Source organism: Octopus bimaculoides, chromosome 2, assembly GCF_046866305.1.
Source record: "Octopus bimaculoides isolate indiv1 chromosome 2, ASM4686630v1, whole genome shotgun sequence".
Lineage (NCBI taxonomy): Eukaryota > Metazoa > Mollusca > Cephalopoda > Octopoda > Octopodidae > Octopus > Octopus bimaculoides.
The window spans coordinates 49,900,234-49,927,920 of NC_142929.1; the positions used below are offsets into that span (position 1 = coordinate 49,900,234).

Here is a 27,687-nt window from a genome sequence, read left to right on the forward strand (position 1 = left end):
CATCAGCAGCACCAAATTTGCTAGAATTTAGCAAATTCAGTGTTATTATTAAGGTCAGTGGTTGACGCAATGAGCTGACAGAATCATTAGCATACTAGACAAAATGCTTAGCAGCATTTCTTCTGGCTTTACATTCCATCAAGGTTTGCTCTGCCATTCATCCCTATTGGGCTGATAAAATAAGTACCAATCAAACACAAGGTTCGATGTAAATGACTTGCTTCCCTGCAAATTCTAAACCTTGTGCCTCTAGTAAAAAAGAAAATTAATAAAGTCAAATACCAATCTAACACAATAAAGGAAAAATCATAACAAAGTAACTAAAAAGAAAGAAAAGAAGAACAGGTATGGCTATGTGATAAGAAGCTTACTTCCTAACCACTTGGTTCCGGGTTCAGTTCCACTTCATGACACCTTGGGCAAGTGTCTTCTACTACAGCTTCAGGCCAGCCAAAGCCTTGTGAGTGGATTTAATAAACAAAAACTGAAAGAAGGCTGTCGTGTATGTATGTATATATATATATATCACCTTGATCACCTTGACAAACCAGTCCATCTGGCGTTCATTTGACACCGCTGGTCACTGTACTCTGTCCACTCCTCTCTGGATTGTGCCTTCCTCATCGACGTGGTTCCAATCGCCCTCCTAAAATCATTGACGGCTGACAGACACAAAGACACACATACATAGATGTGTATATATATATATATATATATATATATATATATATATATATATATATATATATATGTATGTATACATCTATGTATGTGTGTTTTTGTGTCTGTCACCCATCACTGGATGACAAGCAATGCTGGTGTACTTACGTCCCTGTAACTTAGCGGTTCATTAATAGAGGCTGATAGAATAAGTACTAGGCTTTAGAAAAAATTAAGTCCTAGGGTCAATTTGTTCAAATAAAATTCTTCAGGGCAGTGCCCCAGTATGGTCAAAGTCAAATGACTGAAACAAGTAAAAGAATAAAAGACAAAAAATTTGGTTTTGCTTCACATTTGGAACTACTTCTTATAATGTCTTAGCAGAAAAGTATGAATGTCACAATTTCTTGTTACAATTCTACAATAATGTTAAAATATTTTTCAATTAGTTAGGAAATTTTATTAGGTGAAAATCTTGAGAGAATGGTATTTTTACTTTTATTCAGAAATATAAGCTAACAAAAAGCCAATTAATTTTTATTCTGGCACCATAAATTTGCTGGAGGATAATAAGTTCCCATCAGTTTTATTTTATTATATTTAAAAAATTCTTAATATTTTTATGCTTTTGTTTTTCTTTAGGATTTATTTTGAAACTAATCTAATTGAAATTAGAAAATCTTTTTTTACTCTTATAACTAAATAAACTCCTATGACCACAGACAAGCACATGTGTGCGTGTGTGAGTATGCCCATTCACAAATACACACACACACAAACACATATATATGTGTATATATTTATATATACATATGTATAGTATACATATACATGCATATGTATGTGTGTGTATGTACAAATGTTTTATTCATTGCTATTAAGTCTGAGATTTTTCTTTTTTTATGGCTTATTTTGGTGATTATTCATATCTCTGTCTCTTTGATTTAACTCATCTTCGGTGGGGCAGTGTACACTGCTTTCTCTGCATTTCAATATTTATGTCAAATGATGCATCATTTTTTTCTTCACTGTTTTCATTCATGTTAGATATCTTATTTATAATTAATAACATAAAATAGTATTATTTTTTAACCACATGAATACCTGAGACCTTCCAGCATAAATGTGTTTGTAGTCATTTCTAAGATAACAATTCATCAAAACTAGTGATTTGTTATAAAAAACCAGTAGTGAAGTACCGTTATATCTTAGTTCTGTCATTTTAATTTTAAAAAAATTTGTTTTATGTTTATTTTTTGTGTAAAATGCAATGAAATATCTGATATTGATTGTAGCAGAAGTGGGGCTAAGTAATCTCTTGCACAGGTAAATTGAAGGAAGGTGGCTTAGTGGTAAGTGTATTTTACACCCAATTATTTGGTTGTGAGTTTCATTCCCAGTGGTGCATTGTATCCTTGAGCAAGACACTTTATTTCATACTGTTCCAGTCACTCAGCTGGCAAAATTGAGTTGTACCTGTAATTCAAATGGCCAGCCTTGTTCCATTCTGTGCCATACTGAATTTCTCTGAGAATTGTGTTAAGGGTATGCATGTCTGTGGAATGCTCATCCACCTAAACATTAATTTCACAAGTAGGCTGTTCCATTGACTGAATCAACTGGAACCCTTGTCATCATAACTAACAGAGTACTAGTTATGTAGATAAATGCTTTCACAGTAGTCTTTAATGCTTTAATTACCGTATTTATTTTGAGTTGTTCTGTGTTTCTTTCAATTAATTTTAAATATAACATAGAATTTAGAAAAATAGCTTGGTTATCATTAAGCTAGTGTTAGGAACATGATTCGTGACTAAGGTTTGGTGGAAGATTTTAATTCAAAACTTATGAAAATAAGACATTTGTACAGAGTTAGATGCGGTTTCAGCTCAGTTGGTATCAAAAGGGTTAAGTATCAGATTGGCATGTAATTCGACGTAGTATATAATTTAAACACTCAAACATCATCACTATCTATCCAAATTCTGCTGCTTTTTAGTTGGAAGTCTTGGGCCCTTGAAAGTTATCTTTATGTGTAAGTTCATCTAAAATTTTGGTGTAAATTTTAGACTGAAAAATTTTACCTGTATGCTAGAAAATATGGTATATTGTTCAGAGAGTTATTCAAGAGTATCAGAAGCTATCTCCATGTTTTGTAATAATATATACATGATAGATGTCCTTTTCCTTTCCCACTATAGGCTCAAGGGCTAAAATTTAGGGGCAAGGGGGCAAATCAATTACATCAAATTCAATACCTGACTGGTACTTATTTTATCAATACCGAAAGGTTGAAAGGAAAATTCGACCTCAGTGGAAAAGCTGGAAGAAATACCACTGACCATTTTGTCCAGCATGCTTCTGAAAATAGCATTAGTTGAGCTAACAAGTAAGATATCTGAATAGCAAGAAATGCTATATTTCAATAGCATATCTGAATACCTCTCAACTAAATACATTTGCTATTTTAGTAAGAAAAATATTTTAAAATTCTATTGACAACAAATATTTCATTTTTGCCTTATAGGCAATCTATGAGACAATGCAAAACTTCATTAATCACTGATATTTGTATCTGTCTTTGGTAGTAATTATTCAGATTTTGGACAAGAAGTAAATAGGTTTACTTCCTATTTTCAATGAAATTTTAAAATGTCTTTTTGAATGATTACATTAGAAGTTCTATTAAAAAAAAATATTTTCAGTGAGATTTCTGAAGTTAACAAAGTCAGAAGCCAAGTTTCTTACGTAAATGGGCAATTACTTGGAAATATTTCTGAATACTTGTCAAGATTAAGAATTGTAATATGTAGTTTCAAGGAAAGATAATATTTCAAACTTGCTAATATACCTTCTTATTTAACAAAACCCCAGAAATCATTTTTTTTAACACTCTTTTCTTGTTTGTTCCACATTAAAACGATGGTAATTATATTTTATCAGACACAAAATGTATAGACCAATTAATATATTACTAATACACACACACACACACACACATATATATATATATATATATATATATATATATATATATATATAATTATAATTATAATTTAGGGTATCTAAGAGATATCACCACGCTAGAAATAACAGTCAAAACTTGACTCTAAAACCACTTTAAATGTTCATATAGCACCAGGAGAGAAGATGAAGAGACAAAATGAACTAGCAAAAAATTACTGCTAGTTCATTTTGTCTCTTCGTCTTCTCTCCTGGTGCTATATGAACATTTAAAGTGGTTTTAGAGTCAAGTTTTGACTGCTATTTCCAGCGTGGTGGTATCTCTTACATACCCTAAATTATGATTTTAAATAATTATTACCTTTGATGGTTTTTTTATTCCCTTGCTGGCCACCTGATAAAATCGGTATTTAAATATCGACCTTATCCTCATTTGTATAAATTGATATATATATATATATATATATGTGTGTGTGTGTGTGTGTGTGTGTGTGTGTGTGTGTGTGTGTGTAGTCCACAGATGAGATCCAGTGATTATCCATATACAAGACACTTAGTTGTGCTCAAAAGATTCAAACTTAAACTCTTATGTCTTTACAGGAGATCGATTCCACCAGGTAAAGAAAGGCTATAAGAGGGATCAGGTTGAGAGGGTACAGAGGCAATAATGCAGGTAAACAAATTAGAAACATTAATATTATAGTTTAGGTTTGATATGTATATATGTTTATGTATGTATCTATGTAAATATATGTATATGCATGTATGTATGTGTAAATGTATCTGTGTATATATATGTATGTATGTATATATATATATATATGTGTGTATATATGTATATATATGTATGTGTGTATATATATATGTGTGTATATATGTATATATATGTATGTATATATGTATATTCATTATGTATTTATATATGTGTATGTATGTATATATGTATATACATTATTTATTTATATATGTGTATGCATGTATATATGTATATATATATGTATGTATATATGCATATACATCATTTATATATATATATATATATATCTATATATATACCAATTTCCCTCACAAGCTATTGGCTGATTTACAGCTATGATATAGTACCCCATGCCAACAATGTTCAGGAGTGGGATGAAATCCTTTAGCACATGTTTCCAAAGTGAATTTCTGAACCATATAGCCATACCTGCACCTATCCTATCATTCTAATTAGTAATGTCCAAAAAAAAAAAATTTCTTTACAAGCTAGTTTTCTCTTCAAAATCCATATCAACAGAAATTGTTTCAGCCATTTACTTTCGACAAGCTTGATATAGAAATGAATTAAATATGAAGCAAAAATTTCTTGGCCTTATGAATGCTATGTGCTAATTTCTGGCATAGAGTAAGAGCCATCAACTGAATATATTCATTCTGCACTAACTGCGATAAATATGATATTGTTCCAGGATGCTTTCGCACATTACTGAGATGTTCTTTCATGACAGAATCAAAGTTTTCCAATAATTTTCATAACCTCAAAAATTTCCAAAGTAACTTTCCTCTCCTTGTCTATGGGATTTCTTGTGATCATGGAATGTAAGATTTTTAGTTGTTAAAGATTTTATGCAATGGAGAATTCTGTGGTAAGCATCTTGCTATTTTTGTTTTTCTTATACAGCATAAGCCAAATCATTCATGTGAATGATTTCTCTGTTCTCCAAAAGATATTTTTTCCATTCTCTTCCATTGGGTAAAGCCTATCGATATATTCCTTTTTCCTAATTTTTTTTTTTTTTTTGTTCTGCTTTCCCTTATCATGGAAGCTAAACCTTTCTGGTATTTTCTGATGATCGAATCAATTTTCTTGTTCAAGTGAAGTCTGATTGGCATTTTAGGAAAAGAAGCAAACAACAAAAGCTGAATTCTGCTTTCTTTAGAGAATAAACAAACCATGAGTGCCAAACTTTTTCTCCACATCTGTTTTCCAACGTTCTTTTAAATCATCTTTCATTCATTGATTGGTTTTGTGTGAGAAGAAAATGGCCCTTTACTATTTTGAGAATACTTCAAAACCAATGTAAACATTTCTGTCCACAGGGCATCTGATAAAATTACATTCTTGATAATTTATCAAATTCCAAGAAACCTACAACATGATGCTGAATTTGCAAATGGTTCTATGCCGATCTGTGTTTTCCTGCTTTTCAATATTCAAAGTTTTAGAAACTTCTGTCCCTTTGAAAGATATTTCTAGTTCTTAAAAACATCTAATTCTCCTTCTAATAAACTGGTGGGTTGGTCTAAATTCATATCTGATGCTCGGATGCTGAGGGAAAAATAAACTATGCAGCAAGGAATGACATCAGAAAATCACTTTCATCATTTTTATTTATTTATTTTTATTTTTGGCTTTTAGCTTCTACTTTTTGCATTCTTCATTTCTTCCTACTTTCTGGCTGACATAGATACATCTTCAAAATTACTAATGTTCACTTAATGGTCCAAAAAAAAAAAAAATCACAAACACACACACATGAAATATGCACATATATTTACACACTCATGCATTAGAGGTGTTAAAATACTGAAGTATCCAATACTGGTAGCTGATACTGATGATTTTGCTGCACTAATATTCATAGTTAATATTACTATCAATAATTACAAAATCAGCTTTTACTTGAGTAACCAAAGTCACAAAAAATATACAAGAATATCAATAAGAATACCCACAAGGTGTAGTGGTGTGGTTAAGAAATTTGCTTTCCACCTTCATGATTTCAGGTTCAATCCCATTGTATGGTACCATGGTCAAGTGTCTTCTATAATAGCATTGAGCTGATCTAACCTCATGTATATATATATATATATATATATATATATATATGTGTGTGTGTGTGTGTGTGTGTGTGTGTGTGTGTGTGTATTTACATATATATATTTATATACATGTATATATATATATCTTCTGTTCTACTTCGACTTTCTTCCTCTTTTTCTCTTTTCCTTTTTGCCACCACCAATAACAACTACACTGACATTCACACCCTCTCACAATGCCTGACCTCCACTCCTTCCTCCAACACTTTCAATCCCTTCTTTGTCATTTTCTTTCCTCCCCCCACCCTCCACCAATCAATGCTTGCAGCCCACAAAAAGACTCTCTCACTTGCTTTTTAAAAAAACTCGCCACTCTAGTCATCTGTCTTTTCTTAGTCGTTGCATCCACCATCACGCCAAATCCTCTTTCTTTTCTTTACTTTCCTGAGTGTCCAATTACACAGTACTTGTACCACGTCCTCATGTTGTCTTTTCTTGCTTGTTCTTGTTTGGATTGACGATATATATATATAAACAAATCACAATCGCTGATGTGGCCAAATGACTGTACCACCTGATTGGCACTCATGCCAGTGGAATTTTAGAAGCACATCGGAACATGATCGTTGCCAGGGTCACAGATTGGCTCACATGCAAGTGACACTTAAAAAGCACCATTCGAGTGTGATCGTTGCCAGCGTCGCCTTACCAGCACATGTGCTGGTGGCATATGATAAACAACATTCAAGCATGGTCGTCGCCAGTGCCGCTGGACTGGCTCCCATGCAGGTAGCACGTAAAACCATCTTTTGAACGTGGTCGTTGCCAGAACTGCCTGACTGGCCTCGTGTTGGTGGCACATAAAAGCACCCACTACACTCTCGGAGTGGTTGGCATTAGAAAGCTGTAGAAACATTGCTAGATCAGATTGAGCCTGGTGCAACCTCTGGCTCACTAGCCCTCAGTCAAACCGTCCAACCCATGCCAGCATAGAAAGCAGATGTTAAACGATGATGATGATGATATTTGTACATATATATATACATTTATTGATATATATATCTTTGTACATATATATATATATACATATATATTTGTACATATATATACATACATATATTTATATATATTTTTACATATATATATATACATATATTTGTACATACATATACATATATTTATATATATTTGTACATATATATCTAGATATATTTGTACATACATATACATATATTTATATAAATATATTTGTATATATATATATATATATATATGAACCCGTCCAAATCCATGCTGTGAGGCATATATCAACTTAATATATCTAATATTTTAATCTAAAAATTTAAACTAAATAACATATTACATAAATAAATCATAGAAATGTTAATTTTAAAAATTTTAAAGTCAAATTTATAAATTGGACAGTAAAAATTAATACGATAGTATACAGTATGGAAGTATAAATGTAAAAAGCTAGTGCTAGTACATAGACTAGGCGCGTTTAATGGCTGAAATAGGGACTATATAAAATCATAAGCAAATTCTATCCGAGTTCATTAGAACAGGGAAATGATTTTACTCCCAAAATCAGTCACTCTTCAGGTCAAATCCCTAAGAAAATACCTAAAATCATTCAAGGAATAAACATTAACATGAGAAATAAAAATATATATAAAGAGACAAAATCTGTAAACTAATCCCTACATTAACGGTATTAATATAAATATTAAGAGTTACAATCTAAAAATATTATAGTATTATCGTAAACAAGGTTAAAACATTATGGAATAAGTAGATAATAGTAAAAAAATGTGTTAGTGTACAAAGTTACTAAAAGGCGGATGTCAATATTGTTTATAAAATTAAAATAAGAAAACATGACTTGTCTGCCTATAGGATAGGGAATAAATTCTGCTTATTATGTACTAACGAATTTAAAGAGATATTATTAACTAATAAAAAATTGATTAACTCCCACGATGAATGTAATATAAATGTAGACATAAACGGATGTCAATATTGTTTATAAAATTAAAATAAGAAAACATGACATATCTGCCGGCTGGTAATTTTAGATTAAAGCAAAATGGCTTCGCTATAGAATTTATACTAAAAAGTCACGTGATAAATATGGCGTCTATTACCCAGAAGTTTATGCGTATTATAATTACTAAAATAATTACGAAAATATCGAAAAAGAAAATCTACCTAAAATAAAACGTTTCTTGAGGATTAAAAATACTAAAATACTTAAACTTGCAAATTAACGCAGAGTAATAACTATACCCATACGAAAATTCTATATTATGTAAATAATGCTATGAAAATTTATACTGAAAAGTCACGTGATAAACATGGCGTCCATTACCAGAGATAATTACGTGTTATAATTACTAAAATAATAACGAAAATATCGAAAAAGAAAATCTACCTAAAATAAAAAGGTTAATGAAGATTAATAATACTAAAATACTTAAAGCTCTCAGATTTACGCAGAATAATAACTATACCAAATACGAAAGTTATATATTACTTAAATAATGTTATGAAACATTGTAAACGACTGCTCATATTATCGTTGAATACTTAAAGTAAAGGTAGTTATATGTTCTAATTTTGTATAATATTGTGATGATTAAAGTGTATTCTAAAGCTAATTTGTTGTATTTTACGATACTGATCATAATTATAGATTGGTACCTAATACTAGGTTTAAATAAATAAATTAGTTATCTAAACTTATTATATAAGTAATTTAATTTATGTCTGCCTTTAATATTACGTTCATCGTGGGAGTTAAGTTTAAGTATGGGTGCAGCCCATGCTGTATGAAGATGAATGAAATATTAAAGTATGAGAATAGTGAAAATTTAATTAATAATAAATTGGATCTTTGTCTTTCATGTATTCATGAAGTAACCCGTACCTTTAAATACTTTAAAGGTATTACCTAACCTCTCAATCTTGTTTTTAACCAATGTTACACTCCCTATTTTTTCATATATAGGCCTGTACACTCTAACAACTGGTATGATCATCTAGTGAAATTTTTCCTATTCCCTTAGTTTTTATCTCCAATCAATTTATATACCTGTAATCTATTATAGGTGTTGTATGTTATTCTGAAGGAACACGTCATCTAACTCTATTAAGCTGTGACTGAGCATTTATTTTTTCTCATCGGATCTAATCATATATGATAGTGGCCCATACATTTTAATTACTTATTAATCTTCATTATACCTATAAAACAAACTAGAGATATAACTAATGGATAGCTACATACCCGATAACTTACAAATAATACTGATCTGGTACACCCTCTTCTCCTCTTTGTATTATGTGATATATATCAGATGATTTTTTGTTTTACTCTTGGAACTCTATAATTTGAATAACAGGTTGTACACTAGTACCACTACCCATGTTTCGTTACCCATTTATAATACTTTCTTTTAGATATACATATCTTTTTCTAAACCTTTATATCTGCTTATAACCTATAATGGATTTCTCTTGGTATCCTACTTATCTTGTACCTGACACTGAAAATCATTGCACAAGATACCACCAATATTTGATAATTAATTTTAATTATCGGCATTCTCATAAACCCCTTATTCTGCTTTATATCATTTTTTCGTTCATTGTATTATCCTCCTGTATTAATTCTGTTTTGTTTAATGTACAACTACCTCTAAACATCCCGATGGTTGATGTATGACCCTTATTATTGTTGCTGGTTATTATGAATTATTATTGCTTCTATATCTATATTTTCATCATTTATACAATTTCACCTATACCACTTAGGTAATATTATCTCCCATTCTCATTATTGTCACCACCATCTCTCGTTATAATCCTGAACCCCAATTTAAGATTTTTCTCCTCTTTAATTTTTAAGTAAAGTTATGTTGCACATTTATTAAATGCTTAATTGCCGTAAGTATCCTTTATCTTCATTTCATCCCCATCTGGCATAAAGTAAAATAAAATCTAATAAAATGATACATATATAATTAACTCAAACATTATCATGCAGGTTGTGATAATGAGCTAGACTGCCTGGCTCTTTTCTCTCTCCCACCCCAAACATGCTCACTAACTACCTTGAAGCCATAAAACTTTTGTACACCCTACCCACTAACTAATGTCATCCTAGTTTTGCTTTGTTCTCTCATTCCAAGCCAGACTTGGCTGGAATCAGGTTTGGTTCATCCACTGTGGTCAAGTGTTGTTCTTATATCGTTTCAAATGCTATGTATCAGCTGAAGAAAGCAGTTTTTTTACGTTATGATGTAATGTACTCATTATTTTATTTTTAAAATCTGTTGGAAACAACTGTAATGTAGTAACATTCAGCCATCATTTGTTATTTATTTGTTTGTATGTGTGTGTGTGTATGCATACAACGAGCTTCTTTCAGTTTCCATCTACCAAATCCACTCACAAGGCTTTGGTTGGCCCAAGGCTATATATAACAGAAGACACTTGCCCACGGTGCCATGCAGTGGAATTGAACACTTCCAATCAATTAAGATCAGAAGCCATGAGAGCCACTGCCTGGTATGCATCCGGGCATTTATTATTATTATTAATATTATTATTATTGTTCAGTAGTTTTATTTTTATAACGTGCTTTCACTTCACTACCGAGCGCAGCTCTGTGTGCCTTGGGTATGTGCTGTGGTTTGCTGTGATGCTCTTATGGTTACTGTATTGAAAGTGTTTTATCATTATTATTATTACTATTATTATTATTATTATTATTATTATTTAAAACAGAATCATTAGCATGCAGGACAAAATGTTTTACAGCATTTTGTCCATGTTTGTGTTCTAAGTTCAAAGCAAATCTTGCTTTTAGTTCAGTTATTTAGGCCCTTGCCCAATATATCCCTGGCCTTATATGTCAAAGCAAGAAAGAATTTATATTTGGAATAAAAAGTTTTAATCAAGATATAAAACTGTCATTGCATTTTCCTCTATCTGCATTGGTTTCATTCTGCTGCATAGCTGCATTTCACTCAGCATTGAACAATATTTTCATTTTCTTAGTATTTTGGTCTCCATAGTAACCAGCCATCTTAGATTTGTGATCTTTGTAGCAGCCAGTTGTCTTTTAATTTTCCACTGAAGCAGGAAATTGAACGATGTAGATAGTGACTCAAGGTGGTGAATTTGTACAATCATCAGGAATGCTGGACAAAATTGCTTTGCAATATTTAACCTTATGCTGCACATTCTGAGTTCAAATCTTGGCTTTTCATTATCTTAAAGGCTGATGAAATAAAGTACCAGGTAAATGCTGGGTTTCAGCTAATCTCTTATGGCCATCCCTTTATGTTTATGTTAATGATCACTAAAATGTACTCAATACCAATAAGTGTGATACCCAAAATGATACAGTGGGCAAATGAATTCAGTGTTACATGGCAGACTGACAGAGAATTAGAACTTCTTGAGATATGACTGCCTGTACTGAAGTAGTTTGGTAGTAAGAATATTCATGTAAGTTCATGAACGACTCAGATGGTGAATTTTCTGCAGGTAGTAATAAGATTCTGTTACTGAAAAGACTGAATTAGAGATGGTTAATGGTTGTAATGAAAGTAAAGCAGCTAGAGTAAATATTTTCAGTGTTTTTGCAGATTCCCATGACTCACTTTTGCTATCCAATTCCATTATTATTAATTTGAATTGGGAGTTTCAGTCATAGTGAATCTTTCATTAGCTGATTACACAACTGCAGACACTGCCCCTATGGATGCATTGCAGTTATTCTATTCACACAGCTTGTTGATCCTAACCCTTGATCTTCTTGAATTTCTCCACTCAGAATCAATTTAAGAAGCACCATTGAATCATTTGAGTGATTCCACTACCTCTTCACAATCCACTACATTGCAGTTCCATGACTTCACTGTCCCTTGCAAGGTAGCTGTATGTGTGTTATACCTTGCCAAAGGGCAACCTGTAACCATGCAGGACATGCTTCCCTCTGTGAGGAATTTTCAAAATACCCTTATACCCATAGAGTAAATAAGATGTGAGAAAACAGTTCAGGGAGCTGTTGACTCTTTTGGCAACAAAGATGTTTTTCTTTCTGAAATTAATGTGCAAGTGGCTGAGCACTCCATAGACAAGCATACCCTTAATGTAGCCCTCAGGGAGATTCAGTGTGATACAGTGTATGACAAGGTTGGCACTTCGAAATACAGGTACTACTCATTTCTGGCAGCTGAGTGAACAAGAACCATGTGAAATAAAATGTCTTTCTCAAGAATACAACAAGTCGCTGGGAATTGAAGTCATATTTCTGACCACCAGCCAAGCATACATGTGGAGACAGCCAAAAGAAGCATTTGACCCATACTGCCTTCTTCCAACTGTTAAAAATGGAGGAGGATCTGTGATGATGTGGGGGGCTATATCTTGGAAATCCACCGGTCCAATGGTTTCCCTTCATGGCAGAATTAATAGTCAAGACTATTTATGCATTTTTTCTGATCAAATTCATCCTATGGTTGTGGAACTGTTTCTGGGGGGAAATACCGTCTTTCAGGATGATAATGCACCAATTCATACAGCTAAAGTTGTTACTGAATGGCATGAGGAACATTCTACTGAAGTTGAACATCTTATCTGGCGACCACAGTCCCTAAATCTCAATATTATTGTACATTTATGGTGCATTTTAGAAAAACAAGTAAGGAATCGATATCCTCCACCATCATCACTACAAGGACTGGAGACTGTTTTAGATGAAGACTGGACAAAAATTCCTTTGGAAACAATTCAAACTTTGTATGAGTCCATATCTCGTAGAATTCAAGCTGCAATTACTGCCAAAGGCAGTCCTACTCCATAGTAAAATAAATTTGCTTGAAATTTTAAGGTGTTTCTATTATTTTGTCCGTCCCCTGTATATATCATGGACTCTACCATTATTAGATGATGTATGAGGGTTCAGCAATTTCTTGCTGAACAACTGCACAGATGATTTGTTTATAGTGATCAAATGTTTGTGTCTACATAAACTCACTCCCTCCATCAAATCAACATTACCTCTACAGGTGCACCATGTGCCACATGTCAGATAACGAAATGATCACAGAGCAACATGAGATGAAGTGCTTTGCTCAAGAACACAACACGATGCCCGGTCTTGGAAGTGAAACCACAATCTTGCAATCGCAAGTGCAATACCCTAACCACAAATCCATGTGTCTTCACATACACACACATGCACGCAAACACGCACACACGCACACAAACACACACACACACACACACACACATACATATATATCGTTGCTATTATGAAAAAGTGTTGTAAGTCCAAAATGTTGCTTTTTCAGAAAACAAATAGTTTCACTTTTCCATTTATTTTTACATTAGCAACAGTTTCAGCTTAACAATAATACTTTGTTGGGGGCATAAAATCGTAACTCCATGCATGTATGATATTTTCAATCAGAAATATTTTTTTGCAAAACTGTTGTATGTGGGACTTACTATACTTTTGGAAAATGCTAAACCCTTGTACTACACTTTGACAATTTACATATCTTTGCATCTGAAACAACTGGAGATAGAACAGTTTGACCAAAAGAACTGGCTATTGCAAGCAAAATCAAATATTGAACAAAACACATTTGGCCAAATTTGAACATAGGACAGTTTAACATAATAGCAATATATATATATATATATCAAAATGATCCTTCCCAAGCAATAGACTTATATAGCCTGTTTTCGGGATTCTGTGATGTATATATTCCCCTCAGGGAAGGATATCAGTTCATCACAGGATTATTCATTTTTACCAGTTGGGTGGATTGGAATAATGTTAAATGAAGCATTTTGCTCAAAAATACAACACACTGACCAGTCCATGAACCTAAACCATAATCTAGTGTTCATGAACATGCAACACCCTAACCACTAAGCCACACACACATATGCATATATTTATATTATAGATAGATTGATTTATTTTGGATCTAACAAATATTTTTTCCTCCTTCTTCTTTCAAGGTAAGATTGCTTTCAATATAAATCATCAGAACAGATTAATGAAAAACTTGATACATTCTAAACCATACATAAATTCTCCCAATTATATGTTAATCTTTATTTTAGCATTAACATTATATATGTATATATTTATGTATATGTATATATCTATGTATATCCTGAAATATTCGACAACCACCATTTTGAGTTCTTTCACCAAAACATAAAAAGAAATATCTTGCTGGATTTTGCAGCAAGAAACAAAGAATTTTCTCTTGTTGAATAGCTTCAGTTTAGATAATTGTAACAGTAATAATAAACATTTATAAAATTAACTTTTCTGAAATAATTCTCTATTTCAAAAAATTTTAAAAGTAATAAATTTTGTAAATAGAATTCTGATGGGAGATATATTCTAAGTAAGGTTAGCCTATGTTATGAAAGTGTTAATATTTATATATGTGGATATCTGAACAACAAAAAATGTTTCATTTCAACAGAAAATGTAGATATTTAGCAAGGAAAATATTTGAAACTTCTATTGACAACAAATATTTCATTTTTGTCGTATAAGCAATCTATGTGACAATGCAAAACTTCATTAATCACTGATATTTGTATCTGTCTTTGGTAGTAATTATTCAAATTTTGGGCAAGAAGTAAATAGGTTTACTTCCTATTTTCAATGAAATTTTAAAATGTCTTTTTGAATGATTACATTAGAAGTGCTATAAAAAAATATATTTCCTGTGAGATTACTGAACTTAACAAAGTCTGAAGCCAAGTTTCTTATGTAAATGGACAATTACTTGGAAATATTTCTGAATACTTGTCAAGATTAAGAATCGTAATATGTAGTTTCAAGGAATGATAATATTTCAAACTTTCTAATATACCTTCTTATTTGAGAAAACCCCGGAAATCAGCTTTTGAACATTTTTTTATGTGTGTTACATTAAAACAATGGCAATTATGTTTTACACGGTACAAAATTTATTGATCCGTTAATGCATTACTAATATATTTTACTGACTGTAAAAGCAAAGTTGACCTATTATAGATTTAAACTCAAGAGTAATAAGTGTTACTGAGTGACGATGGTAGAGTGGATGATAATGAACAACTATTTGAGATGTTTTTTCCTACCCTTGAGAAAACCCGTCAAGCCAAGTGAAACCGTAGTTGTGGCTGATGCTGGTGTCACATAACAGGAACCTGCCCCAGTGGCATGTAAAAAGCACCCTTCGAACATATGGGGCCTCATGGAGGCAATGATAAGTGACTGAGACCTTTGGTGATATGCTATGCTTGAGAAGATTTATCAAGCCAAGTGAAAGCATAGTTGTGGCCAATGCCGGTGTCATGTAACTGGTACCCATGCTATTGGCATGTAAAAAGTACCCATTGCACTCTTGGGGTGGTTGGCATTAGGAAGGACATCCAGTCAAAGAAACCATGCCAAATCAGATTGGAACGTGGTGCAGCTCTCCAGCTTACCAGTTTCAGTCAAACTGTCTAACCCATAGCAGCATGGAAAGTAGACGTTAAATGATGATGATGATGATGATCAATGCCATGTGATTGTGAAGATGTTGTGCAGTTCACCTGACTGTTATTGAGTACCACAGAAGAGAAACAACCTGCACCACTATAGTCAGCAGCAGTTTTCTTAATTCGGTTTGTGGTATGTTTGCTTTCAATATCATGTTCAACATCTACAGTAACAGAAGCTACCAGCAGTAAGGGGTAGAGGTATCTATCATCTGTTTAATACTACAAAAACTGATATAGGAGCTAGGTCATGCGGTCCATAGTGATTTAGGAAAGGATTCTCTTAGTATATGTCATTGAACAAGAGCAGCAGTTCTCAGATGGTGTGTTGCACTGTGGATTTTTAAGAATATAATTTAATGATTTAGAAAATCCATAAATAATCTATGATGATCTTGAAAAACTTGTCATTCATAATTTAGTTATACCAAAGTATAACTATTAAAACAAGGTTATCAATAGTTATCTATATATTTGCTGTCGTATTCTTTCAGTTATTACTCAACATTCATGACCATAGGTGACAGGTAACTTGGGCAGATATCTTTTTCTATAGTCTTTGGTTGACCAAAGTCTTGTGAGTGAAATATGACTGAAGGAAACTACGGAGTGATTGAAAAGTAACTCCCTATTTTAAAATACTTATGAATTATTTATTAATTGTAATTTTTACAAAAAAACTGGATATAAGAGGAAAGCTTTTAGTATGAGGTTTCATTTAAAATTCAAAATACAAACACAAAAAATTTGACAAAAAATTACAATTAATAAATAATTTATAAATATTTTAAAATAGAGAGTTACTTTTCAATCACCCTGTACATGAAGTGGGACTGAACTCAGAACCATGAAGTTGGGAAACAAGCTTCTTACCATGCACCCACACCTGCACCTATTATTCAACCCCTTCAGGTAGATGGTCCTGCTCAGTATGTAGAAAAGGAGTAGGTAGTAACTCTATAAGATGTACCCGGTGCAAGCTATGGACACATAAGAGGTGCAGCAACATCAAAGGCAGGTTAACTAGGAAGTTACTTTTTGTTTGTGGCAGATGTTCAGGTGCAATAAAGACTGTAAACAAACAGGAAACAACTTCTATCTCATTCCAGGGTGAAAAACTAGAGGTAGTTGATAGCTTCCGCTATCTGGGCGACCAAGTTAGTAGTGGGGGCGGGTGCGCTGAAAGTGTAGCTGCTAGAATAAGAATAGCCTGGGCAAAGTTTAGAGAGCTCTTAACCCTGCTGGCGACAAAGGGACTCTCACTCAGAGTAAAAGGCAGACTGTATGACGCATGCGTACGAACAGCCATGTTACATGGCAGTGAAACATGGGCTGTAACTGCTGAGGACATACGTAAGCTCGCAAGGAATGAAGCCAGTATGCTCCGTTGGATGTGTAATATCAATGTGAATACCCGTCAGAGTGTAGGTATCTTGAGAGAAAAGCTGAACATTAGAAGCATCAGTTGTGGTGTGCAAGAGAGACGATTGCGCTGGTATGGACATGTGGTGAGAATGGATGAGGATAGCTGCGTGAAAAAGTGCCACACCCTAACAGTTGAGGGAACCCGTGGAAGAGGTAGGCCCAGGAAGACCTGGGCTGAGGTGGTGAGGCAAGACCTTCGTACATTGGGCCTCACTGAGGCGATGACTACTGACCGAGACCTTTGGAAATGTGCTGTGCATGAGAAGACCCGGCAAGCCAAGTAAGATCGTTGCCAGTGCCCCTGGACTGGCTCTTGTGCGGGTGGCACATGAGATGCACCATTTTGAGCGTGGCCGTTGCCAGTACCGCCTGACTGGCTCCCGTAGGATTTTCGAGTGAGATCGTTGCCAGTGCCCCTGGACTGGCTTGTGCGGGTGGCACATAAAAGACACCATTTCGAGCGTGGCCGTTTTCGTGCGGGTGACACGTAAAAGCACCCACTACACTCTCTGAGTGGTTGGTGTTAGGAAGGGCATCCAGCTGTAGAAACTCTGCCAAATTAGATTGGAGCCTGGTGTTGCCATCCGGTTTCACCAGTCCTCAGTCAAATCGTCCAACCCATGCTAGCATGGAAAGCGGACGTTAAACGATGATGATGATGATGATGATGAATATAACTCAAGATAATATGAGGGCTAAGCTCAAAAACATATATCGATGTTAATCGAGCACAAAAGCCAGAAGAGATAAGTTTAATACTGAAAATAGCATAGAGTTATTAGCTAAGTGCCAAGTGTTTATAATGGTTAAAGATCACTAGGAAGATTTAGAATTTGGCCTGCAATGTTGACTGAGCAAAGTCTGAAATATTTATCAATGAATATTCTATCTATATATCTATACATCCACCTATGTTGCCATCAACCATCCAGATATCTGCCTTCTATATTTCTGATTTTGTGTCTTTATTTTTTTGCTTGTTTCAGTCATTTGACTGCTGCCATGCTGATGCACTGTCTTGAAGGACTTAAGTCAATCAAATCAATCCTAGTTTTAATTTTTAGTTTATTTTTGAAGTCTAGAACTTATTTCATCCATTTCTTTTGCCGGACTGCTACATTATGGGGATGCAAATAAACCAACACCAGTTGTCAAGCGGTGGAGGTGTAATTGACAAATACAGGCATATACTTACACACATATATGGACATACACACACACACACACATATATATATTAACATATATACATGTACACACATATAAATGCTTGTACACACACACACACACACATAGGTGGACGTTAAATGATGATGATATTAACAACGATAAGGAGAACGGAGATTTTTCACATCTATAATTTTATTAAACAGTTATTTACAGCATTCTTATCTGGACCTCTGTGCATTTCAGCTGCATCAGTTGCACACTGTTAGATATGCATCCTGGTGTCATTGTCAGTACAGTTTCACCAGGGTCCTTATTTACTGCCATTTCAAAGTGAAACTGAAGGAATCAGCAAGATGAATGAATAAAGTGTTTTTTAGGAGGTATGGATGTTACTATAAATAGTTGTAGGAATCTTGACCTATATATATGGGTTATATATGTGAACCCCTTCTAGGGGCCCTAGCCAACCAATATAGATTTTTATTAAACTTCAATGAGCCTAGTAACAAACTGGATGTTACTTTAACATGCTTGCAAAGTTTCACGAAAATTCATTAACGAGTGTAGACGGCAACTTGACACAGACAGACATCCAAACAGACAACTTGCATCTATATATGTATAGATATTTTCTATCTTACAAGTCAACATGAAAAGGTGGCACTCTGTTGCTTCTGATGACAAGGGTTCCAGTTGATCTGATCAATGGAATAGCCTGCTCATGAAATTAAGGTGCAAGTGGCTGACCACTCCATGAACACATGTACCCTTAACGTAGTTCTCAGGGAGATTCAGCATGACACAGTGTGACAAGGCTGGCCCTTAGAAATGCAGGTACTACTCATTTTTTGTCAGTTGAGTGGATTGGAGCAAAAATGAAATAAAGCATCTTGCTCAAGGACACAATGTATCGCAGGGGATTGAATTCACGATCTTGTGATCATGAGCCGAATAATCTAACCATTAAGCCATGCACCTTCACAAGTCAACATGATATATTAGTGTAAATATGGAGTGTAAGCATTTAAACATCGTCATTATCTTTTTAAATCCTGCCACATTTCCCATGGAACTTTTGATCCTCTAAAGTCGTTTTGGTATATAAATCAACCGACCATTTTTTTGGATGTAAATTTGATCTGAAAATTTTAGTATCTAATTATTACATAACATATGCAACAGTCTGTTCTCAATCATAATTGTATTCTAGCAATTGCTTCTATTATACAATTAAACTCTACCTAATTTGGCATTGAATGCAACCCATTTATCACATATCTTATATCTGTCTTTAGTACACACAAACTATTCATAATATGTGAAATATATCTAAAATTTTATATGAAAAAATTTTAGCCATATACATATGAGTATATTCACAGCAAAGTAATGTGCTTTGTATTTACCACTTTTAATTTTGGTACTGAGATAAGTATATCTGTGTGTGTGTGTGTGTGTGTGTGTGAGAAAGAGAGAGAGAGAGAGACTGTCCATGAAAATGTTCTTAAATTAAAAATGCATACATAATTGAATGTATATTTATTGAAAGCATCATTATAATAATTTTGAATTTTTCCAATTTCATTCTTCAGAGAATCTCATAATTTTTCGTTATTTCCAATACTAGTGTGGCAATTTAAAATTAAAGTATTAAAATATTAGAAGTGATTTTCTTAAAAGTTTGTTTTCTCCACCACCGCTACTCTGTCACTACTCCTCCTACCATTCTTCTCTCTTTATTCTATGAGATTATTCTTTTTAGCAGATGTTTCAACCATTTTATCTATTTGTGTCACACTTTTAGAAAAAAGAAATATCCATTAATGAAAATATGCCATCCAGATACAGAAACAATGTATAAACGTACACACACACACACACAGAGGAAACTTACGCATTTGATGTATATGCATACAGATATAAGTATCCACCACGCTTACATCATATATATTTATATATAAATGCATATATTTATGTTTGTATGTGTATGTGTGCGTGTGTGTGTGAGTGTGTGTGTATATATATATATATATATATATATATATTTATATATATGTTTGTATTATATGAAATAAAATTATTCATGAAATGCATATACATATTCTATATACATATAACTGAAGCAAAGAATATAAATTACATGTGAAATATGAAATACTAAAGTGTAGTATTGAGAATAATTATAAATATCATAGTTGCCTTGTCCATCATGACCAGAGATAATATATTCAAAAGACTACTCCTAATGGAAAACCAGAATAGTTTTGAAGCTAGTCTAGTGTGCACATATATATATATATATATATATGTATATATACTGTTGTGTCTGGGGAGAGTCATTTTCTTATTGTGCCTTAAAATTTAACACACTCACCAGTAAAATTTCCACTTATTTCTTACTTTTATTTTTAAGTGGAAATTTTACCAGTGAGTGTGTTAATTTTAAGGCACAATAAGAAAATGACTCTCCCCAGACACAACAGAATATGCTTCAACACACGAAATCACATAAACGATCTTGCAAACCAAATCCAAAAACGAAATATATATATATATATATATACATACATATATGACATTGCCAGACCCACACTCCATAATAACAGCCCCAGTAACAACAGCAGCAACAACAACATCTCCAGGCCCAAAGCTAATGGAAGATGCACCAGAAATGTGAACACAACCGACACTGAAGTCTGGAAATATATCAGGTCAACCAGAACTGCCTTCAAGTGGCATCTGTACAATCACAAGTCCTCTTTCAGGATTCCAGAAAGATGATCCACTTGCTACAAGTAAATGATCAAAGTTATTCCGGCCATGACCATAATCTAAGAGAGCTCTGATCAAAGACATTTCAGCAGGGACTTTCTTGTCTTTCTTCGAGCAGAATGTACCTAGGATTATTTTGCTTAATGTGTTCTTCCTTTCTTAGGACAACAGAGTGTAATTTGTGAAAAATTAGTTGCTATTTCTGGAAAGTTGAGTGACTTAAAAGCGCCTTCACTGGATCAAACTGTTCAACATTGAAGTATTTTCTAGATCATTTGTAATACAATCTTTGCTACCTGGCCTTTTCTTTCTTACTTGATCATTCTACCTGTGAATGAGAAAATAGTCCTGTAAGGAAGTTATCCTGATGTAAGTTTTATCAGCTTCTAAATCCAATGCAAATAAATCAAGGTTTTAAGCAACTATTCTGTCTAAGTGTTGGAAATGTTTATATTACCTTGTTGATAAGAAGCAAGAGAAATAAATAAATAGAGAGAGAAAAGTGTTATTTTCCCAGTTTGTTTGGATAGTGTGAACATAACATTTATTTTGTTCTACAAATGTTTTTATGCCAGCAGCTGACTACTCCTGCCATCATGATTATCATCATCATCACCATGAATATCATCATCATTAGACTTATCTTTTACATGGTCGTCGTGGGCATCATCATCATCATCAATATTGTCAACAAGGAAGTATTAAAGGTATGCCTAATCATTACATCTCTATAATTTTTTTTTATTACCTTATAACCAACACTGCCAAAATTTGTCATTGATGTATATATTATGATTTTCATCACCACTGTTTTTTTTACTAAACCAACATCAAAGTATAATTGTAGCCAGCCCACTTATGCATACCTTCCTTCATTGGAAACTAAACTCCGCTTGCGAAGACCTGTTGAGGCAAGTGAAATCGAAATCGAACTAAATTCGTCGATTGGCACCCATGCCAACGTCGTCTCCTTCATTGGACACGAAACTCAGCTTGCGAAGACCTGTTGGGGCAAACGAAAGCAATATCATGATGGCACCTGTGCCCAGCGTCGCCTTCCTGGCACTTGTGCTGGTGGCACATGTAAAGACATTCAAGCGAGAGCGTTGCCAGTGCCGCGGGACTGGCTCCTGTGCAGGTGGCATGTAAAATACACCGTTTTGAGCGTGGCCGTTGCCAGTACCGCCTGACTGGCCTTCGTGCTGGTGGCATGTAAAAGCACCCACTACACTCTCGGAGTGGTTGGCGTTAGGAAGGTCATCCAGCTGTAGAAACTCTGCCAAATCAGATTGGAGCTGGTGTAGCCATCTGGTTCACCAGTCCTCAGTCAAATCATCCAACCCATGCTAGCATGGAAAGTGGACGTTAAACAATGATGATGATGATATATTTACACAAAAAAAAATTAATAATGAGGGTAGAAATTGATATTAATCAATTAAAACCAGTGGCCTAGCATATTTAAAAAAAATCCGAAGATTAAAATTATATTACATACAAAATTAAGAGGAATGACCGCCAAAAGTGGACTCCTATATGCTAGAAATAGATGCCAGATCACCTAACCACGAAGAGTATGTTCTCGTAGGTAATCGTTTTTTTATTTCGTATATTTTCATTTGCCTTGCTCATTTCTACAGTCTGGCGTCTTGCTGAAATTTTTTTCTTGAGAACATACTCTTCATGGTTAGGTGATTTGGCATCTATTTCTAGCATATAGGAGTCCATTTTTGCTGGTCATTCCTCTTAATTTTGTATATATTTACATATATATATATATATATATATATATATATATATATATATATTTACATATATATATATACATACATACATGTATATATATACATATATATATACACTGGCTCGGGAACGAAATTTGCTTAGGGGGTGCAAACCCAGGTCCAAAATTTTTTTACAAATTTGGTCTTTTTTTTTTTTTTATATATTTTTGTGATTTGTTCTTTGAGTAGGAACCTAACTTTAAGCTACTTTTTACACATCACTTTTTTATTCACTGTTTTGTAAACCTGAGAGAAATAAGTAGGGCTGCAAATTTTGGTTCTGCACTCCGCAAAAATTCTAGGGGGTGCACTTGCACCACCTGCACCCCCCTGTTCCCGGGCCCATGTATATATATATATATATATATATATATATATATATATATTTATATATATATCAAACTAAAAGGGTAAAGGTTTATCAATTTATTAATTTATTAATAAATCAACAATTAATAATTTTTACCAAGCCCTTCGGTATGAAAGCACCATTATCGGTGGAGAACTTATTTAAAAGTTCTCATACATTTATAAACATAATTAAGGGATCAGCAAGCATTTGCTTCACCATATACTGATTAACTTCGGAATGGTTAGTTTTCATTGTTTTTTTCTTCTTGTTTTTGCCTTTGTGAGTTACAAGTAATGCTATCTGTTGGAGTCTCAGCTTTTTTAGCTGCTATTTCTGAACTTCGGTATATGGTGAAGCAAATATTTGCTGATCCCTTAATTATGTTTATAAATATATATATATATATATATATATATATATATATATATTTATATATATTTATTTATATATATATATATATATATATATATATATATATATATATATATATATATATATATATATTTATATATATATATATATATATTTATATATATTTATTTATATATATATATTTATATTTATATATATATATAAACAAAATTAAGGGATCATCCCTTAATTTTGTTTTTAATGTATAAGAACTTTTAAATAAGTTCCTCACCGATAATGGTGCTTACATACCGAAGGGCTTGGTAAGAATTATTAATTATTAATTTATTAATAAATTGATAATACTTTACCCTTTTAATTATATATATATATATATATATATATATAATTGCAGCGTGGAAGGTGTTTGTAAGCCATTTAAAATAACACACAAAATCCGTTAGATTCACTTCAACATTTAAATTTAATTTGTCAAAATATTTTCGTCGCTTTGAGACCGCGACCTGTTCACTGACAAAATTCTGTGCTGAGATGCAGCACAGAATTTTGTCAGTGAACAGGTCGCGGTCTCAAAGCGACGAAAATATTTTGACAAATTAAATTTAAATGTTGAAGTGAATCTAACGGATTTTGTGTGTTATTTTAAATGGCTTACAAACACCTTCCACGCTGCAATTATTTTCGTTCCAGCACACGATCTCAGATCAGGTCACTTGCTATGCAAGTACATCTATATATATATATATATATATATATATATATATATATATATTTATTTTTTATTTTTATAGTTTCATCTTAGAGCTGCGGCCATGCTGATGCACTGCCGTGTTGCTACACTGTTATTACAGGGAGCCTCTTACAATATGTGGCACTTGGTGAAGAATGGAGTTTGATTTAGCAACCTTCATTTGCACCTCCTGCCGCGAGGTAGGTTCATCTGGGACTCTCAACAGGAAGAGGTCCAGCTTTGATTTAAAAACCCCTACATCTACTTTGTGCAGGTTCCTCAGGCTCTTTGAGAGAATATTAAAAAGCTGTGGGCCCCTGAAACCCAAACTGTTGCAGTAACTGGTCCTGAAGCGCGATGGCATTGCTGGGATCTTTGGCACTATGCAGTGTCGTCCCGTTCTGGCATTGGTGTAGCTTTCAATGCCAAAATTTGGCACAATTCCTTCCAGGATCTTCCAGATGTATATTACTGCATACCTCTCCCGCCTTCTCTCCAGGGAGTAGAGTCTTAGCTGTTTCAGCCTTTCCCAGTAGCTGAGCAGTTGCAAAGAGACAATCTTCTTTGTGAATCTTCTCTGGATTGCTTCAAGGTCTGCTGTTAATTTCACACTGGTGGGTGACCACAGCTGTGAGCAGTAATCCAGGTGGCTGAGGACGAATGTCCTCCAGAGGATCATCATGGTTTCCTTATCTCTGGTTCTGAATGTTCTCAGGATCCATCCAGCCAATCGTCTGCACTTTGTTGTCATCCTGGTAATGTGCACTTGGAAAGAGGTATCATCACTCATGTCGATACCCAGGTCTCTCACTGATTTAGGCTCTGGGATTGAAATTCCCAGCGGACCAGTGTACTCTGTAAGTTTCATATTCAGTTTTGGACGTTGGTAGCGCAGGGCTTGGAATTTTTCAGCATTAAACTGCATATTATTATCCTCAGCCCATCTGTAAACTGATTCCAACTCCTGCTGCAAGTGTGCAACATCACTGGAGTTCTGTATTTTCTGCGATACTTTCGTATCGTCTGCATAGCTTGCAAGAGTGGCTATCCGGGCACTTGAAGGCATATCTGAGAGAGCGACTATAAAAACCAATGGTCCCAAGACAGTGCCCTGTGGAACACCGCTCATTTATTTGTGTTCTCATAGAGGTGGCTCCATTAGCCACTACTGCCTGACTTCTATCTTTCAGAAAGTCATGTAACCACTCTCCAAGTTTTCCAGCTATGCCAAGATCACGCAGTTTGTGGCATATCACACCATGATCCACTTTGTCAAAAGCTTTTGCAAAATCAAGGTATATTACGTCCACATTTGAGTTGTTGAGTAACTGCCTCAACACCCAGTCATAATGCTGAAAGATCTGGGTCAGGCAGCTCCTACCTGGTCGAAAGCCATGTTGGGTATCACTCAGCAATTTATTTTCTTCAAGGAATGCGATTAGTTTTCCTCTGACTATCCTTTCCATGACTTTGCTGATGTGTGAAGTCAGAAAGATAGGCCTATAGTTTTTAGCATCTGCTCTGCTTCCCCCTATATGGATTTGGCATATTATTCCCTCCTTCAGCTTGCTTGGCAGTCTACCGTTTGCGAGAAAGCTCTGGAAGAGGGTTTGGAGGGGTTTTGCCAGGGCATGCTTACATGATTTAAGGAGGATTGCTGGGAAACCATCAGGGCCAGCAGTTGAGTTTGTGTCCACTTCATGTATAGCTAGTAGTACATCTTCTTTGCTAATGTTGATGGATTCCATCGTAACTGCCACACTGGTTATAGGGGAGGTAGCAAAGAAGTCCACTGGTTTGTTCACTTGTCTGTGCTCCAATGGAGTGGTGAAGACACTTTTGAATTGGTAATTCAGTACCTCACTGATCCTAATTGGACTGTCTGTGAGGGAGCCATCCTCTTCGGAGAGGGGTCCAATCTTGCAGCGTACTGAGGCTGTTTCTTTTGCGTAATGAAAGAAGACCTTTGGGTTTGACTTAATGTTTTTTATAACCCAGGCTTCTTTGTCTGCTCTCTCTCTCATATAGGATTGTTGCAGCCTTTTTTCAATCTCCATCAGTGTCGTTTTAAGGCGGGACCTTTGGCCATTCTTGGGATGCTGGTTGAGTCGATTTGCAACTTTCGTCCGTCGTCTCATGAGGATCTTCCTCTCCCTTGGAATCTTATTCCTATTTGTTTTGGCCTTGTGCTCTGGGACATATTTCTGGCATATGGCTTGCACAGTAGACATGAAACATTCTAGTTTCATGTCAATGTCTGGTGTGGAGAGACATTTTGGCCAATCCTCTCTGAGGATCTCTTTCTGGATCGATTTCCAGTCCGCTTTGTGGAAGTTCAGATTGGAGAGATTTTGGGTACTTCCTTTAGGCTGTATGTCTCTGGTTTCTTTCGGCCCAAACATAGACAGCTCTATTATGTTGTGATCCGAAACTAATGTCGGCGTCACTTTCACATTATGAATGATGTCCGTATTGTTCGTGAAGCAGAGATCTAGAATGTTATTCGCTCTAGTTGGTCTGAGAACAGCTTGATCCATGAATAGGGCATTGGTGAGGTTGAGCAGGCATTCCACCTGTGCTTGCTTGCGATAAGTCATTCCTGAGAGTATGAGACCTTCGGGCCATTTGACGTTGGGGAAGTTGAAATCATCCATAAGAAATATGGTCACATGGTGTTCCAGTTTCATGAGGATTTCTTTAATTTTAGTGAGGCAATCTTCAAATTTGCCTATGTGGTTTGGAGCATCCGGTGGGCAATATGTATTGCATATGACTATATTATGTTGTCTTATGTATACAATTAGGGTGTCGCATACTGAATTTGAGTATGACAGTAAGACCTGGGGTGTGAGGTCGTCACGGATGTATACAGCTCCTTTCCCTTCTGTCTGTTCGCAGTATGACATATTTTGGTACGTGTACCACTGCATCCTCTATATCAAGGCTGAGGTGAGTTTCCACGAGTGCTATGCATAGGGTTTGATTGCACCAAGGTCAACTTTGTTTTTCTGCATTTTGAGATTGATAAAATAAATACCAGTTGAACACTAGGGTCAATATACACCCTCCCCCAAACTTGCTGGC

The 27,687-nt window shown here is 34.4% G+C and overlaps 1 long non-coding RNA gene across 2 annotated transcripts in view; it reads left to right on the top strand.

Moving 5' to 3' along the window:
- The window catches only part of LOC128247105 (uncharacterized), a 115,266-nt gene that overhangs the window by 69,874 nt on the left and 17,705 nt on the right, over positions 1-27,687 (top strand). Inside the window, exon 4 of one of the 2 annotated variants that reach the window (XR_008263526.2) lies at positions 4,225-4,300. The exons of the other annotated variant lie outside the window; for it this stretch is intronic. This is a non-coding gene — a long non-coding RNA (uncharacterized LOC128247105). Of the gene's footprint in view, positions 1-4,224; positions 4,301-27,687 lie in introns of those variants that run through there. 2 annotated transcript variants of the gene reach the window in all.